This window comes from Balaenoptera ricei, chromosome 20 (genome assembly GCF_028023285.1).
Source record: "Balaenoptera ricei isolate mBalRic1 chromosome 20, mBalRic1.hap2, whole genome shotgun sequence".
Classification (NCBI taxonomy): domain Eukaryota; kingdom Metazoa; phylum Chordata; class Mammalia; order Artiodactyla; family Balaenopteridae; genus Balaenoptera; species Balaenoptera ricei.
The window spans coordinates 25851216-25867024 of NC_082658.1; the positions used below are offsets into that span (position 1 = coordinate 25851216).

The 15809-nt window shown below is 50.2% G+C and overlaps 1 non-coding gene across 1 annotated transcript; it reads right to left on the reverse strand.

Moving 5' to 3' along the window:
- Positions 1 to 302: 302 nt before the first annotated feature.
- On the reverse strand, positions 303 to 375 carry TRNAE-CUC (transfer RNA glutamic acid (anticodon CUC)). Its single transcript has one exon. It is a non-coding gene; the product is annotated as a tRNA-Glu (tRNA).
- Between the last annotated feature and the right edge of the window lie 15434 nt (positions 376 to 15809).

The following is a 15809-nucleotide window of genomic DNA, read 5'->3' on the forward strand; positions in this document are numbered from 1 at the left end:
TAAGAGCTCTCTCTAAGTGACAATGAAAAGACCAATGCTTAAAATAAGCTTAGGTTTGAAATAGGCAATTTACAGAACAGCCAATAATCATATGAAAAGATGATCAACAAACCTGTTAACAAACCTGTACTCTCACACCATATGTACAAATAAACCTCAGGTATATATATATGTATTTTAAAAAAATATTTATTTATTTGGCTGTGCCAGGTCTTAGTTGCGGCATGTGGGATCTTCGTTGTTGCATGTGGGATCTTTAGTTGCGGCATGTGGGATCTTTAGTTGCGGCATGTGGGATCTAGTTCCCTGACCAGGGATCAAACCTGGGCCCCCTGCATTGAGAGCGCAGAGTCTTAACCACTGGACCACCAGGGAAGTCCCAAATCTCAGGTATATTTAAAAAAATAAAGAAAAATAACATTTAGGTGTTGTGGTAGAAAGAATAGTGACCCCCCCCCACCCTGCACACAAAGATGTCCACACCCTAATTCCTGGAACCTGTAAATACGTTATCTCACACAGCAAAAGGACTTCATAGATATGATTAAGGACCTCGAGATAGGGAGATTATCCTGTATTATCCAGGGAGGACCAATCCAAACACAGATCTTTAAAACTGAAGAATCTTTCCTGGCTGAATCAGAGAAACAAACCAGAGAAGAAGGAAAAGAAATTTGAACATTAGAAGAACTTGACAGGCCACTGATGGCTTTGAAGATAGAGAAAGGAGAGAGGCAAGGAATGTGGGTGACCTCTAGAAGCTGGGAACAACCCTCTGTTGACAGCCAGCAAGGAAATAGGGTCCTGCAGTGCAAAAAACTAAATTCTGCTAACAACTCAAATGAGCAAGGAAACAGATTCTCCCCTAGAGCCTCCAGAAAGGAATGCAGCCCTCACAATGCCTTGCTTTCAGCCCAGTGAAACCTGTGTGTATGACTTCTGACCTACAAATTATAAGATGACAACTTTGTGATAGTTTTGTATGGTAGCAATAGAAAACTAATACAGGTGTCTATATGAACACCTCGTGGAGTGTGGAGAACTTTCTAAATAAAGCCAGACACCCCAATTTCTACTTCAAAAAGATAAGCATCTTTGATCTTATTTTTAAACACATGGAAAACATACCATAAACAAAATTGAAAATAAGTTGGGGAAGTATTCGCAATGCAGATAACTGACAAAAGGTTAGTAACTATAACACACAGGATATTTTGTAAATTTCTAAAACAGTAGAAAAAGGGGGAAAGTTTTCAGAAAGAAAATATTCAAAGAGCACATCTAAATCGTCAATAGATATAAGAAAAGATGGACAGCCTCTCCAATATCCGGTTTAGGCAAATGAAATAAAGAGGGATAACTTTTCTCTATCACATTGGCACATACGATAAAGGATAAAAACACTATTGGTGGAAATGAGAGTTATTGTAGTTATTAAAGAAAGTTGTCTGGTAACAGCTATTGAAATACCCATACCCTTTGACCAGCTCCTAAAAGCAAGCTGGCTGTAAAGTTATGTGCATATATATATATTTCTATCTCATTAAAAAGAGACAAATAAGCAACCAAAGAAAAATTCTGTGTGTATTGTGTGTTTATGTTTGTAAAAGCAAGAGAGAAAGGTATGGGAAAATACAACAATAATTTGTATTATTATAAATCCCAAAATTTATATAATTTTGGGGAAAAAGTGATGGATATTTAAAACACACATAAACTTAAAAAAGGCACAATGCTTGAGTCATAAAAATGTGTTGAAGAGTAAATATATTTTTTATTTTTTTTAAATTGAAGTATAGTTGATTTACAATGTTGTCTTAGTTTCATGTATACAGCAAAGTGATTCAATTCATTCTTTTCCAGATTCTTTTCCATTATAGGTTATTACAAGATATTGAATATAGTTCCATGTGCTATGCAGTAGGCCCTTGTTGTTTATCTATTTTATATTTAGTAGTGTGTATCTGTTAAGAGTAAATATATTTTAAATGAACAGAAGACTCCCCTCTCCTGCCCCCCACTCAGGTCAGGAGCCTCTGCAGGGTCCCTGGGCCTGTTTCCTGACAATTTGCAAGATGGCTTCTGGCCTCCTCTCTGTCTTCCCCTCTAGAATGTGTGCTCTCTGACTGCAGGACCTACCTAAGTCTTAGTCACCACTATCCCTCCCAATGCTTAGCAGTTAATGATTTCGGAATGAATTCTTTAATGAAAAAGACTCTCACAGAGGAGGATATCCAAACTGCCAATAAACATATGAAAAAGTGCTCAACCTCACTAATCTTCAAAGAAATGCACATTAAAATCACAATGAAATATCACCTCTTACCCATTAGGATGAAAGCTATTTAAAACAAAACAAAGCAAACCAGTAAATAACAAGTGTTGGTGAGGATGCAGAAAAATTAAAATCCCATGCACTGTTGGTGGGAATGTAAAATGGTGCAGCCACTATGGAAAACAGTATAGAGGGTCCTCAAAAAATTAAAAATAGAACTATCCAGCAATCCCATTTCTGGGTATATACACAAAAGAATTGAAAAGCAGGATTTTAAAGAGATATTTGCACACCCATTTTCATTGCAGCATTAATCACAACAGTCAAGAGGTAAAAGAAACCCAAATGTCCATCAATAGATGAGTGAATAAAGAAAAGGTGGTATATACATACAATGGGATATTATTCAACTTTAAAACAATAAGGAAATCCTGTCACATGCTGCAACACGATGAACCTTGAGGATATTATCCTAAGTAAAATAAGGCAGTCACAAAAAGACAAATACTGTATGAGTCCATGTACATGAGATATTTAAAGTAGTTAAACTCATAGAAACAGAAAGTAGGATGGTGGAAGGGGGGGGAAGGGGGAGCTGTTGACCAGTGTATATTTTGTGTTATAAATTTTATGTTATAAATTTTTAGTTATTTGGTTTTACTACTTTTTAAAATGCATGCACACACATAGACACATTGCAACATCATTATAAACCCACCAGAATAACTAAAATGAACAAGAGAGATAATGCCAGGAATTGGAAGGGATATGGAGCAACTGGATCTCTCATACATTCCTGGTGGGAGTGTAAACTGGTCAACCACCTTGGAAAAGTGTCAGTATCTAGCAAACATAAACATACCCCTACCCTATGACCCAGCATTTCTACTCATGAGTCTCTAAGTGCAGGTGTCCATCAAAAAACATGGGCACAAATGCTCATAGCAGTTTTTTTTTAATAGTACTGGAAACAACCAAAATGTCCACCAAGAGAAGAATGGATAAATATATTGGTATATATTCAACCAATGGAATATGACATTAAATGGAATAAGGCAATAAAAAAGAATAAACTACTATAATACACAGCAACACGGATAAGTCCCACACACATAATATTGAGCAAATGAAGCCAAACACAAAAGAATACATATCATGACTTCGTATATATGAAGTTCAAGGACAGACAAACTCATCTATGGTGACAGAAGACAGAATTATGGTTATTTCTGGGGGCTATTGACTAGAAGGTTATAAGGGGAGGCTGGAAATATCTTGATTTAGGTACACATGTACATATGCAAAAATACATGGAGCCACACACTTAACACTAGCACCCTTTGCTGCATTATCAATAAAAAATGTAGAAAAATAGACTCATTCATGGGAGCAAATTTAAATTTTGTCATATTTCTATATTCATATTTCTACATTCATATTTAAGTGGCTATAGAATAAAATCACCATTTGGATGCCTTTTTCTCTCAGCAGTGTAAGCTCACACCAGAACCTGCGAACTAGTGGAGGATGCAGAGGCAAAACGTAAATCATCCTGCCTGCTCCCCCATTTTACAGGGGAAACAAACTGAGTCCAGGGGTGGGTGGGTGGGGAGGGCTGAAGTTAGTGGCAGAACCAGGCCTAGAACTCAGATCTGAGGCACACCTTACACGCCTCCCCCCTCCCCAACCATTTGCAGGAAGGGGCTGGATTATGACTGGGTCCCCAACCCCATTCTGGCTGTGGAGGAAGGCTTCCAGCATGAGGCCAGGCAAGCAGGGCAGTTACCGGGGACCAGCCAGCTGGGAGTCAGGAAGGCTAGAACTCAGACTGGGCAGTTTCACTGATAATAGGTTAAGCTGAAACCTCTATTTGGGTCTGAGAGAAAAATAACGAGAAGAGCCTGTGGTTTCAGGATGGTCCTCTAGTAACCTGAAGGAGCAAAACACAAAGAAGCCCTAAGGGCTGGGATGGAAAGTGAAACTTCCAGGCTCTTCCTTTGACCTTGGCCAAGGTCGTTCCCTCAGGGCTCACCTGTGCTGTTCATTCAATGGGGGAAGATCCCATTTACGGCCCAGGGAATAGAAGAAAGGTAGAAGCGCAGCTCTCAGCCTGGTGCCGAACCCCCAGGTGGCCCGAGTCCCAGGCAGGCGGAGCAGCAGGAGGGGTGCGCGGGAAGTCGCCCCGGGTGCTGCATCCAGCGGGAGAAGGGCTGCAACCTGGCAAGGGACTGGGTGGGGGTGAGGGGTCGGAGGAGAAGCCCTCTGCCTGGATCTGTGGCCTCCAGCCGAGAGTCAGGGCGCCCCCTCCTCTTCTCAGACTCCTCAGACCTCGCCCTTCTCTCTCACATTCCCAACTCCCAAAGACAACTTGTCGCTCACTTCAGAAGCCCGGGGCTTCATTCTGTCCCCCAGACTCTGCTTTCTCCCACTTCTTTTGTCTATTTCTCCATTTGACGGCTTCTCTGGGAAGCGTTCCTCGGATCCTCTTCCCTCTTGTCTGTTAACCGCCCCCCGCCAACCCCGCGCCTTTGCCTTTGCCGCCCCCCCCCCTCTCTCACACACACACACACACACACACACACACACACACACACACACACACCCTCTCTTTTCTCTGCCGGCCATCTCGGCGTCTTTCCTCCGCGGCCCGGGCCTTCAAGAAGCGCGCAAGGCCCACTCTGGGAACCGCCGCGCGGCGATCCGACAGCGCCCCAGGGAGGGGCAGGTAAGACTGGCGGGATCCCCGCCCGGGCGAACGCGAAGGAAGGTGCCCGGGCCCTGTCCTCGCCCCCCAGCTCGCTGGCGCCAGGGGGACGAGGACGCCCGAGTCCCTTCGCGCCCCCGCGCCGTCGGCGCCGCTGCCCCAGACCTAGACGCCTTGCCCAGGCCTCCCAGGGCGGGGGAGGGGGCGGCGACCGGCAGCAGCCTAACCCCTGGCCCCAGCGCCGTCACCTCCGTCCCTAGGCTCTGTCGCGCCCAAAGCCCCGGGTTCCTGCAGCCTAGGAAGACGAGCGGAGGACGGCGCGGTCCGGAGAGGTAGGTAGACGCTCCCTGCCTCCCACCAGCCGCTGGGGGCAGCGACCACGCAGCTCAGGGCGGCGGCGCGGAAGACCCCTCTGGAGCTGGGCAGTCCCCCAGCCGCACTTTGAGCGCCGAGCGGCCACGGCGGCCGTGGGCCACCCGGGTCCACCAGCTCACCTTGAGCTCCTGACCGATCCAGCCTCCCGGGTGGGGCCTGGGGCGTACCCGCAACGCCTGCCCCCCAACCCCCACCGGCTCCCACCGGACTCTTGCTCTCCAAGCGAAGGTGTGTATGAGGGGGCAGAGGGTCGCCTCCCATCCTTCCCGCGCAACTCTGGCTCCCGGGAGCTGGGTGCTGAGGGCAGCCTTGGGTCCTCTCCGCCGGGTCTCCCGGCTCACAGCCCCGGATTCCAAGCGGATATAGCCAGAGAGTCAGGGGTCGGCGGCCCTCAGGGGCCTTGTGGGTGGGCGTCGCTTGGAAAGGGACAGTGGTTATTCTTTCTCCACAGAAATTAGAAATTGGCCTGGAACTCTGCGTACAGACGGGAACCCCCAGGCCCCCAAGGTGCAGAATCAGCTCTCTCTCTAGCGGCCTCCTGGAAGGAATGGAGGGAGAATGTTTGGGGAGAGTCTCTTGCTTTGGACGGCCTTTCCACGCAGTAAAAGGGACCTAGATTTCGTTGCCCTCCGGACTGCGCTGAGGCTTGTGTGGCCTTCTGCCTGGGAGAGCCTGTATCTGAATATGAAGGTGATGCCAGGCGCCGCCATCTTACTTGAAACTCACACTCACAAAATGATGCGTGTGCATTTTTGTAGAGGGGCTTGTTGTTTATGGGAGGGGGCAGAAGGCAGGGAAAGGATCTCCATCTGTATGGACTGGGCCAATACAAAATTACTCGCCTTTGAAAAGGCATGTAGAGAGAAGCAGGCATAAAGGGACTGCATGGTGGGTATTTCAAGGTCTCCTAGGAATTAGTAATCCTCAGGAGTCAGACAGCAATCCTGTATCAGGGCAGCTGTGCCTCTCAGAGTATTAAGCAGTCGTGTAAAGGTTGAGGATTAAGAATTCGTGAAAACATGCAAAAGAGACAGGAAATTATGTTCTCCCAATTGTGCTCAGTAATAAATGTAGCAGATGGGAAATTAATATTATCACCTATTACTCTCCCCTTCCAAAGTAGAACAGCAGTACACAGTATATTTCACTTATTCCATGTATAGTAAATGTGGAAACATACAGCACAGAATTGTACTTTCCAGTATCAGTAGAAGCACAAAGACCCATAATGGGGAGGAGGTGTTCCCTTAGAGAAAGTCCTGATCCTTGGAGGAAGAGAGTTTGGTGGAAGACAGACAGCTGGGGGCTTTTCCTGATATGATCTTCCCTCTAACTCCCCCTTTGGAGCTGCAGCTCCTCCCTTTCTCTAGACTCTGGAGCACTCGGCTCCAGGTCCAGAGAGGCCTCCTCACTCCCCCAGCCCAGAAAGGATGAAGCCTCCTTCTACTCCCAGTCACATTGCCCTGGGCTCCCCAGGAGGCAGTTGCCCGCAGCCATCTGCCAGGGTTTAGAACCACCACCCGGACACACACATACACCACACACATGCACTCTGCCCCAGAGGAAATGCAAGGAAAAGCTTTACTAGTCCCAGGTTAGGCACTGTGGGAGACCTCAGAGGCCCTTAAGAAGAGCCCCTCACTCTTCCACACTGCAATTTGGGAGACCCAGACCCCCACCCTCACCCCCAGAGTATGGTTGGCAGTTCTGCCTTCTCACTGCCTCAGAAGCACTGACCCTGTGACTCAGGCAGCTGAGAACTTAGTCTCTCACTCACCCTGCCTCCAGCTTCTCTTCCTGGCCTGATTAAAACAATCGTCAGGCTTCAAATGCTGTTGGATTAGAAAGAGAGTCTGATTGTTTTGATCTGTTGGAATCCTCTCCCTCGTTTTCTCCTCTCTCATCACTCTCTTACTCTTGGGTTTTGTCTTCTCTTTCTCCCCAAACATAGAAAGATAGAAAATCCATGGCTCTTCTGGATTTGGAGGGAAGGGACAAAGAGAAAGGAGGGACTATCTGACCCATCTAGGCAGCACCCAGAACTGTGATCCGAAGCACCAAGTCATCATAGGAGACCCTGCCCTCCAGTGCTTAGAGGTTATTTGATTCCACAATCCCCCCTCACCCCAAGATCCAATGGCACCATTTTCTTTACGAGAAACTAAGGATTTGGGCCTTCTGCAGTTTTCAAAAAATAGGAAGAAGAAAAAAATGCTGTAGTTATTTGGGTGGCCAGATGTGGAGGAAGCAGGCCTGGGCTCGCAGAGAAATGAGTCCTCAGAGCTGACAGGGTTGCAGGGCCAAGCCTGCCACGATTGAGACTTGGCGAGGGCAGGCTTGGCCCCTGACCCAGCCGGCAAGGGACCCTGGCCTTTTCACCAGGTGGAAGTGAGATCAGGGGGCTGAGGGTCCAAGTTCCTCTCCTGCCTGGCTGCCCTACGGGCTCCAGAGCCCCCAAATCAGGAATAACTGAAAGGAAAACATCCCTGAAAACATCCAGATTTGTAATCTACTTAGGCACCCAGACCCATCCTGAAAACAGTGGAGAAATCTGCCTCCTTGGCTGACTTTCAACTTTGCTCGCTCCATGTGGATGGGTCAGCTTGAGGTTTCAGATCTTGGGGTCCAGAGCTCACTGTCTAGGGAGCTAGACTGTGGGTTGGGGCCTCTCACCTCCTTTCCTCATGCCCCCCTTGCTTCCTTCTCCTCCCAGAGCTTCTCAGAAGGTGACTTGGGCTTTCTTGTAGAGCCATGAAATCCCACAATTTCAGAGTCCTTGAATGTTGGGTTAAGAACTCCTATTTGGATTGATCAGAGGAGTTTGCGTGTGGAAAATGCTGAGACCAAATATGGTCTGTTAACATAGGTCTTCACTTTTTCCCACTCAGCTGATACCTTGGTGCTTACCAGGTCCACCTCCTGTGAAAGCACCCAGGCGGCTGTGTTCCTCTCTCACCACTGTCTGTAAAGAGAGGGGCAAAAGCCAGTGGGGCCTGAAAGCTGGGACAAATCCCAAGGAGTGGCTGTCCTCAGCCCACTTCCCATCCTTCCCCTGCCTTCTTCTGTCCCCTCCTCAGCTCCAGTTATAGGAATAACAGCCTTTACCTTGCGGGGGTAATTAAGGCCAAAGCACCCCCAGCCCATCCCATTTTGGGGCGGCTCTGAGTCGCCTCCTTCTCATCCCTCCGCTGTTGAAGTACTCGGGCTACTGTTCAAGGCTGAATCTCAGCTGGAGTGGAGGTGAGGGCTTAGTCCGAAATTAACTGGATATTAAGTAACAATAATGAGAAACATAGCCATGACCTCCTTCCTGAACCTCCACCATCCAGAAAAGTTCCTCCTTAAACTATGGTCGAAGCCCCCGCCCCAGTCGGACTAGAAAGGACTGGTCAGAATGCCCGGAACTCTTACAGAGAAGAGGAGTCAATATCCAGAGATCTTGTCCTTTAAAACAATAAAAAGGGAGAGGGTCCAAATTTCTACTCGTTAAACCTCTTACCTCTTCCTCAGTCCGTTAGCTCCTTGCCCCGGGTGAGCCGGGATCCTGGGCTCTGATGTGAACCGGAGGGAACAAGGCTCCTCTGGATGCTGAGATGTCCCTGCCTGCCTTGTGCACCGCAGTGGGACCAAGACTCCCGGGGATTGGGTTGGTTGGAGAAGTCTTGGCGAGGAATTTGGAGCCGTTGCGCCCCTCGGTCCCCGACTCCGGACGTGCTGGGGACGGCGCGCACCCCGCGGTGCTCAGCTGGGGTCAGCACCTTCGCCTCCGGGCTGCGCGTGGAGTGAAGATCTCAGTGCAGGGCGCTGGCCTGGCCGTGGGCAGGAGGACTGGAAGGTCGCCAGGCAGGGAGGTGGCCGCCCCGGAGCCGGAGCCGCAGAGTCGGCGTCCGGAGGAGGCTCGGGGGCACCTCAGGACTCCGGGCACCTCAGGACTCCGAGCGCCTCCAGCCGCAGGTTGGCGCCGCAGAGGTGGGATCTGGAAGCCTGGGAGGGTCTAGCACCGAGCCCCGGCCCTCCGGAGGCTGGAGCCTGGCTGGGGGATTAGAAATGAGTCTTTCAAACCCGGCCGAGGTGTCGGGAAGCGGCATTTACGGAGCGAAGGGAGGTCGCAATTACAAGGTGACCCCCCTCCCCCCGGACGCCGCAACGCCAAGGGCCTGTAGACTCACAACCTCTGCGGTCTAAGGGGAGGAGATGGGGTGGGATGGGGGCTCCGTCCAGCCTCCAGCGCAGGGAGCACCTCGCCCCAAGCGGGATGTCGGCGCGCGGGGACCACCGGAGGCCAGGGCGGGGCGCCCTTTCCGAGGGAGAGTCTTCTTGCTCTCCTGCTCCGAGGGGGCGTGGGCCCTAGTCTCTGGGTCTCGGCGCTCGGCAGCCCCTCAGGAACAGTCCATTTGCTCCCTCCAGGCCGCCCACGCCACTTGCCCCCATTTCCCCGCCCTGGATTTCCCCTCCCCGCGCCCTTCCTCCCCACAATTAACCAACTGGCGAAACCGGTCAGTTCCCGGCGGAGGGGCACCTCTCTCTTCCCGAACCAGCTGATTAATTAATCAGAGCCTTAAGGAGACCTAGGAGTTGTAAAAGGCAGTTTGGAACGAGGGGCCGCTGACTGGGTCAGTAACCTCCCGGTAAAGATGGGAGGGAGGCGCGCCTGGCCGCCTCCGCGCCTCCTCTAGGTCCTTCTCAGCACGCGGGTTTCGGCCGCTCCACCTGCCCGCCCCACTCCACCTCCCGCCTTCCTGTCCGGCTGTTTCACTTCGATCTTTGTCATTCTCCATCTTCTCTCTGGCCGCCTTCGAGGGCCCCTTTCTTTGTGTTTGCTTCTGTCTACCTGTCCAGCTGTCTCTCGCGCCCTTTTCCCGCGCCCAACCTGGGCCAAGAGAACTTTAAGGTCATGGCGAGGGGCCCCGGCTGACGGTCTCGGCTCCCGGGTTTCAGACACTGCACTGTAGGCCTGGCTGGAGCTGAGGGAGCAGGAGATCCGGGGAGAACAGGTCCTCCCCCCACCCCATCCCCCCAGGAGCAGGGCATTCGTGAAGGGAAAACAGATCCTGAAACTTTCGGCTCGGACCAGCTCAGGACAAGGCAGCAAACGGCTGAAGGCCCAGGCTCCAGTGGAGAAAAGCTCCATTTCATTTTCATTAGAGACGCAGAGACCTTGCACATCCCTCTACGTGGGCAAGGGTGCATCACGTGGGGATTGGGCGTTGTGGGCTGCTTGTCTCAGTCCTGGGGTCCTCAAAACCTGTGAGCAGGTGCCTCTTGTTCCGGAGAAGGCTAGGTGACAGTATCCATGTGACCTTGTGATACACACAATTGTTGGCCGGCTCCTTTAATTTATCTCGTCGGGTACCCAAGTCTGTTTCACTGCCTCCCTCAGCATCACATTTGTGGTATTTGTATGTGAATAGTGAATAAAAAGTTCTTAGCATTTTGGGGATCACTGGCTCATACTTTAAAATCTGATGAAACCTATTGAATTCCTCCTCCCCACGGGGAAAAATGCACTTATGTAGTACTCACCAAATCCCATAATTTCAGAGGATTTCAGACCCTTTGGAACCCAGGTTATGAACTCGTATTTGGATCAGTTAAAGAAGTTGGTGTCTGGAAAATGCTGAGACCAATATGGTCAGTTAACTTAGGTCTTCACTTTTTTCCCTGTGGCTGGTATCTTGGTGTTTGCGAGGCCAGCTTTCACCTTTACGAATGCCCATGCAGCAGTGTTCCTCTCCCCACCACTACTGGTGGGGTCTGGGTTCCCAGTGAGAGTTGGTCTTTCCTCCCTCCCCGGGACCAGGAGGCTTGAGAAAATGGGAAGAGCTTTGTGCGGGGGGGAGGGGGGGAGCTGATCTTGGACCAGCCAAGAGTGGCACCAACTGCTAGAGGGAAATCGGGCTTGGGCAGCCTCCCAGGGAATACAAAACATACCGGAACTCCTGGGAAGGGAAGGTTATTTGGCAACAACCCCCTAGATAATGCTGTCTGTGAGCCAAGCAAATGGGGAGCAAGCAACAGAATGTTCTTTTGTGTCCCTTATTGATCTACCTATTTGGTTTCCTCAGATACCCCAACTCTTCGTGGGGCTGGAGACTTAGCCAAGGTTAGCAGCTGGGGGGATACTGAACTCTGGGCTAAAAGGGGACGATGTTTGCTCCCAAACATTTTTGTAATCTTGTTAGTAGGAGCCAAACAGCAGGTGGCCCCTGACATGCCTGGGGGACCTCCTAGTTTCACCCAGACTCAATGCTGTGGCTTGTTTAGACTTAATTCTTTCTCCACAGCCTAGTAAAAGCTTCCTGGCCTTCTCTCCACTCCTTTAAGTTGACCAAGTTAGACCTCCCAGAATAAAAGTCAGGTTTCTTTGGGGTCTGAGAAGTGAAGAAACTTTCTTCTTCTTGGACTATGTTCAGACAAATTAGGGCAATTGGAACTTACCTGGCTTTACTGCACCCTCCCCCTACACACACACTCCAAACCCCCTCAATTGCCTACATATTTCAAGCAAATGTGACTGGGGGCAGGAAAGACCCCAACCCATTCCTGGTTGCCCCTCTCTGAGCCTGGCACAACCGACACCTACCAGTGCCAGCAGTTCTGGGCCGTAACAAGAAGCCAGTGGTTGGCTAGTAGTATTCAGACCCCTGCCTGAAAATAAAAAGAAAAAATAAACCATTTCCTGCTTGGGACAACTTAAACTGAATAATTCTGGCTGTGAACACCTGACCTAAATGCTTTTAATCAGAGCAGAAGAAATATATGCCCATTTGTTCCCTACTTTACTAATTAAAAAAGCTAGTTGGTGTTCTTAGGAATTTCCGACTGAGGGTCAGGGGCCTGTAGTCATCTCTCCTCCCTTCCTCATGCCCCTCTGCCCCACCCCTCCCCCCACAAGACTATCCCCACCGTGGAGTTGGCCTCCTTCTGACAGAGGATGGGAGGGGGATGCCCTCTGACCATCTTGCTCCTCCCCTGCACTGGGACTTTGGCCCTGAAAAGGCGATGCTGCCATTGGCCAGAAGTTCTTGCCCAGCAGGGTTGTCCCCCTTCCCGGGCCTCTGGACTAGTTTCTGGGAGCAGAGACTTCTCACTGGCTGCAAGTCAGCAAGACTAACTGGTGGGGTGCAGCTCCTGCTGGAGCCCCAGAGCTCAGCCCAGTGCTGGGCACACAGTAGGCACTCAGGAAATGTTTGTTGAATGTGGAATGAAAGTTCCCACCAGACAAAGGTCTGTGACTTGTCTGGGGACCCTCTGAGGCTGGTGCATGGAGAGCTCCAAGGCCTCCTGGCTGCCCAGGAAATGAGCAAGATCTGGTTTTTCTCAGGCATTTCTCAGATGTTCTGTTTTAATTCCAGCTTTCTGGGGTCCCTATTTCTTTTCTACCCATTCTCTAAGGCAGGCTCTTGCTCACTCCGGCAATGGGAAAAGGCTCATTGAGAAGCTGGATAAGAATATACCACCACTCCCCAGACCTTTCCCCCAAGCAGATCCAGGTACTTCAGGCTAAAGGGAGTTTGAACCTGAAATGAGCCAGATAATTGCCCCAATTCTCTGTTCCTTATTGAAGAGGTAGTTACAGGCCAAGAGGTTCAAGGGGCCTCACTTTTATAGACATGGCTCTAAGTCAAAAGAATACATTATACATATACAGGCTGAGACACACACCCTCCAACCTAGACTGATTCTCTGAGAACAAAGCAGGCTTCCTCCTCCTTCCCCTTGCCTCCCTCCTCCACCTCTTTTCTCCTCCCCCTCCTTGTTATTAATAGTTACTTTTTACTCCGTGTTCATCAGGCATTGTGCTAAGTTCTAGATACATTGTATGTTAATTAATCCTTACAACACACTAAGAGTTAAGACATCCAGATTTTGCTGATGCAGAAACTGAGTTACTTTTCCAGGCATGAAGCCTGCGTGTGTGTGTGTGTGTGTGTGTGTGTGTGTGTGTAAAATAATGTCGATGTGATACTGGCAGACCTGAATGCTCAAGTGGCATAATGAGGATGGAAATAAGGAAAACTGATAAGGAGAAGATCTTAAAAGTTTTTGAAATATGGAATATTTTAAGAGAACGCAGTTCCTCCTGCCCTAAAATGAACAAAGAAGTGCTGCAATTAACTGGCTAATTCCGAGCCCCAAATGCTTTCCCTTGAAATGGGCTGATAATGAGGCCGACAGTATGTTCGCAGTTGAATTCGCCTGATGTTGCTCCATTTTCCCCCCCTTACTTTTGCGAATCGATTGGGCAATCACAGTGAGATGCACAGACGCCCCCGGACACGCACAGACTCACACACACAGGAATGCTGACACACACAGACCCAACTTTATCCTGCCTCCGGAGTCTTTTATGACTCAACCCTGGGAATGAAAATAGAGTTTGGAGCGGAATAATGTGCCCGAGACCGGGTAGGGCGCAGCTGCTCCAGATGTGCGCTTGGTATTTAGGCTTCCTCGAGAGCCCCTGCCTGACTGGGAGAGGAGCATCTCCCGGGGCCCAGACCTGGACAGGCGCTGCGTCCTCAGTAGCCCCACGGTAGGCACGTGCCCTTTGCTGCCGCGGCCCCAGTGGCCCCCTCGCCTCTCTTCTTCCCTTCCTTTCCTGCAGAGGATTCTCTGGGACCACTGTCCTAAGAATAACTTTGGACAAACTTCTCTTAGAGGGCTCTGAAATATAAAATGATGTCTCTGCCTTGGGGGAAGGGGAAGAGCGACCCGTTTCTCCCAACCTCTTCTTCTCAGGTTCTGGATGTCTCTGAGCTCAGTCTCAGAGGGACTGGGTCCTGAGCAAGGCTTCTTTTCCCTTAACCCACCCTGTAACTTGACTGGCCCCCTTCAAGCCAAGGAGAGTGACCCAACAGCCTGCCCTAAGGCCCCTTTCTTTGGGGTTTATGGGACAGTCGTATATCAGGTACCTTCTCTTAGCCATGGGGTCTCTTTTACAAAGTATTCAAACCTTACAATATCCCCATCCAGTAGGTCGTTTTCATCTGGGCCTTTGAAGGCCTAAAGCACTTGCCCATGATCGCACACAGCTAGGGAGGTTATAAGCAGCTTGAGCTGGCCAGTCCTGGAAGGGAAAGGGCCGGACCTGTCTTGGCTCCCGATCTTGGCCAGCCTCTCCTATATCTGGCTCCAATTCCATTATGTGCCCCCCCAGATCTTAAATCCAGAAAATGCCAAACTTCCACCATAGACAACCTCCAAAGGCTGTCGTTCTGGAAATGAATTTTGCTTACAAGAAAGACATTTTTTGCTGGGGTCGTCAGAATTTGGAATAAGAACATTCCATTTGGAGTAGAGGACACGTCCTCCAGCCCTGCTTCACCACTTTTAATAACTACTCTGATCTTGGGCTAACCACTTAATTTCTTCGGGCCTCAGTGACTTCTTTTGCATGTTATGGGAGGGGGTTAAAGATTCTGGCGCTGCCCCTGAGCTGGCTTCTGGAGAGATCAAAGGCGATTTGGGCTGTGGAAGGCTCCCTAGAGTCGGGGATGGGGTAGGGGGTGGGGAGCGCATGGAGCCATGATTAGCTGTGGATTCCTTTCCCAGCCCTCACTCGTTTATCGTGTTTCTCTTGCTTGGCAGAGGGCGCCAAAGGCGACTGCGCGGGCGGCCAGCTCCAGGCCAAGCCCAGTGCGCCTGCAGGAGCCGGCCCCTTCAACCCGGCGCGGGACACACAGCTGCGGGAGGAGGATCTTCTTCAGCGCGGACTCAACGCCAGGGCGCCGCCTAGAGGTCGGCAGCTGCCCCAGCCTCATCCGCCGGCGACCACAGCTGCTTCTGCAGCCACGGCCAGAAATTGGGGGAGAAAAATCCAGCTCGGGTTTCAGGAACATGGCTTCTGGCACCTTTGACTTGTCTGAGACACTCCCCGCCCTTAATGAACCCTAGGAAGGGACGCTGGCCTGGAAGGTCCAGAAATATTTATTCTTGTGACTCTCACTAAATGGGAGGGGGTGGCGGTGGGGGTGGGGGTGGGGGTGGGTCTCAATTTTGGTTTCTTTGAGGATCCCGTGTTGTGCATCTGTGTCTGCACTGCCTCCTCTCACCATCCAAATTGTCCGGCCTCCTCCAATTATGCTAGAACTCTGCTTTATCTTCAAGGAGGGAAGGGAGTAGGGAAAAGTTGCCCCTAAATCTAACGGCTTGGTCATCTACATTTTCAATTTTCAGAATAATTTGGAAATGGACGTGCTTTTGGAAAAGTATTCGGAAAACTTTTGAGGGTGAAAAGAAACATTGCCTAAATGGCCTTTACTCACTAAGTGACCATTAACTCGTGTATGAGTGACATTCAGGAGTGTGCTTGTTGGCACCAGCGCCCCTGTTGGTGGGTGTCTTGTGCTGCGCATTTGAAAGTTGACTGTGGGGCCAGGTGACCTCGGATGAAAAGGCTGCCGGCATCCATGGTTTCAGGTGCTGGAGGCCCCGAGCAGTGCAGAGAATTTT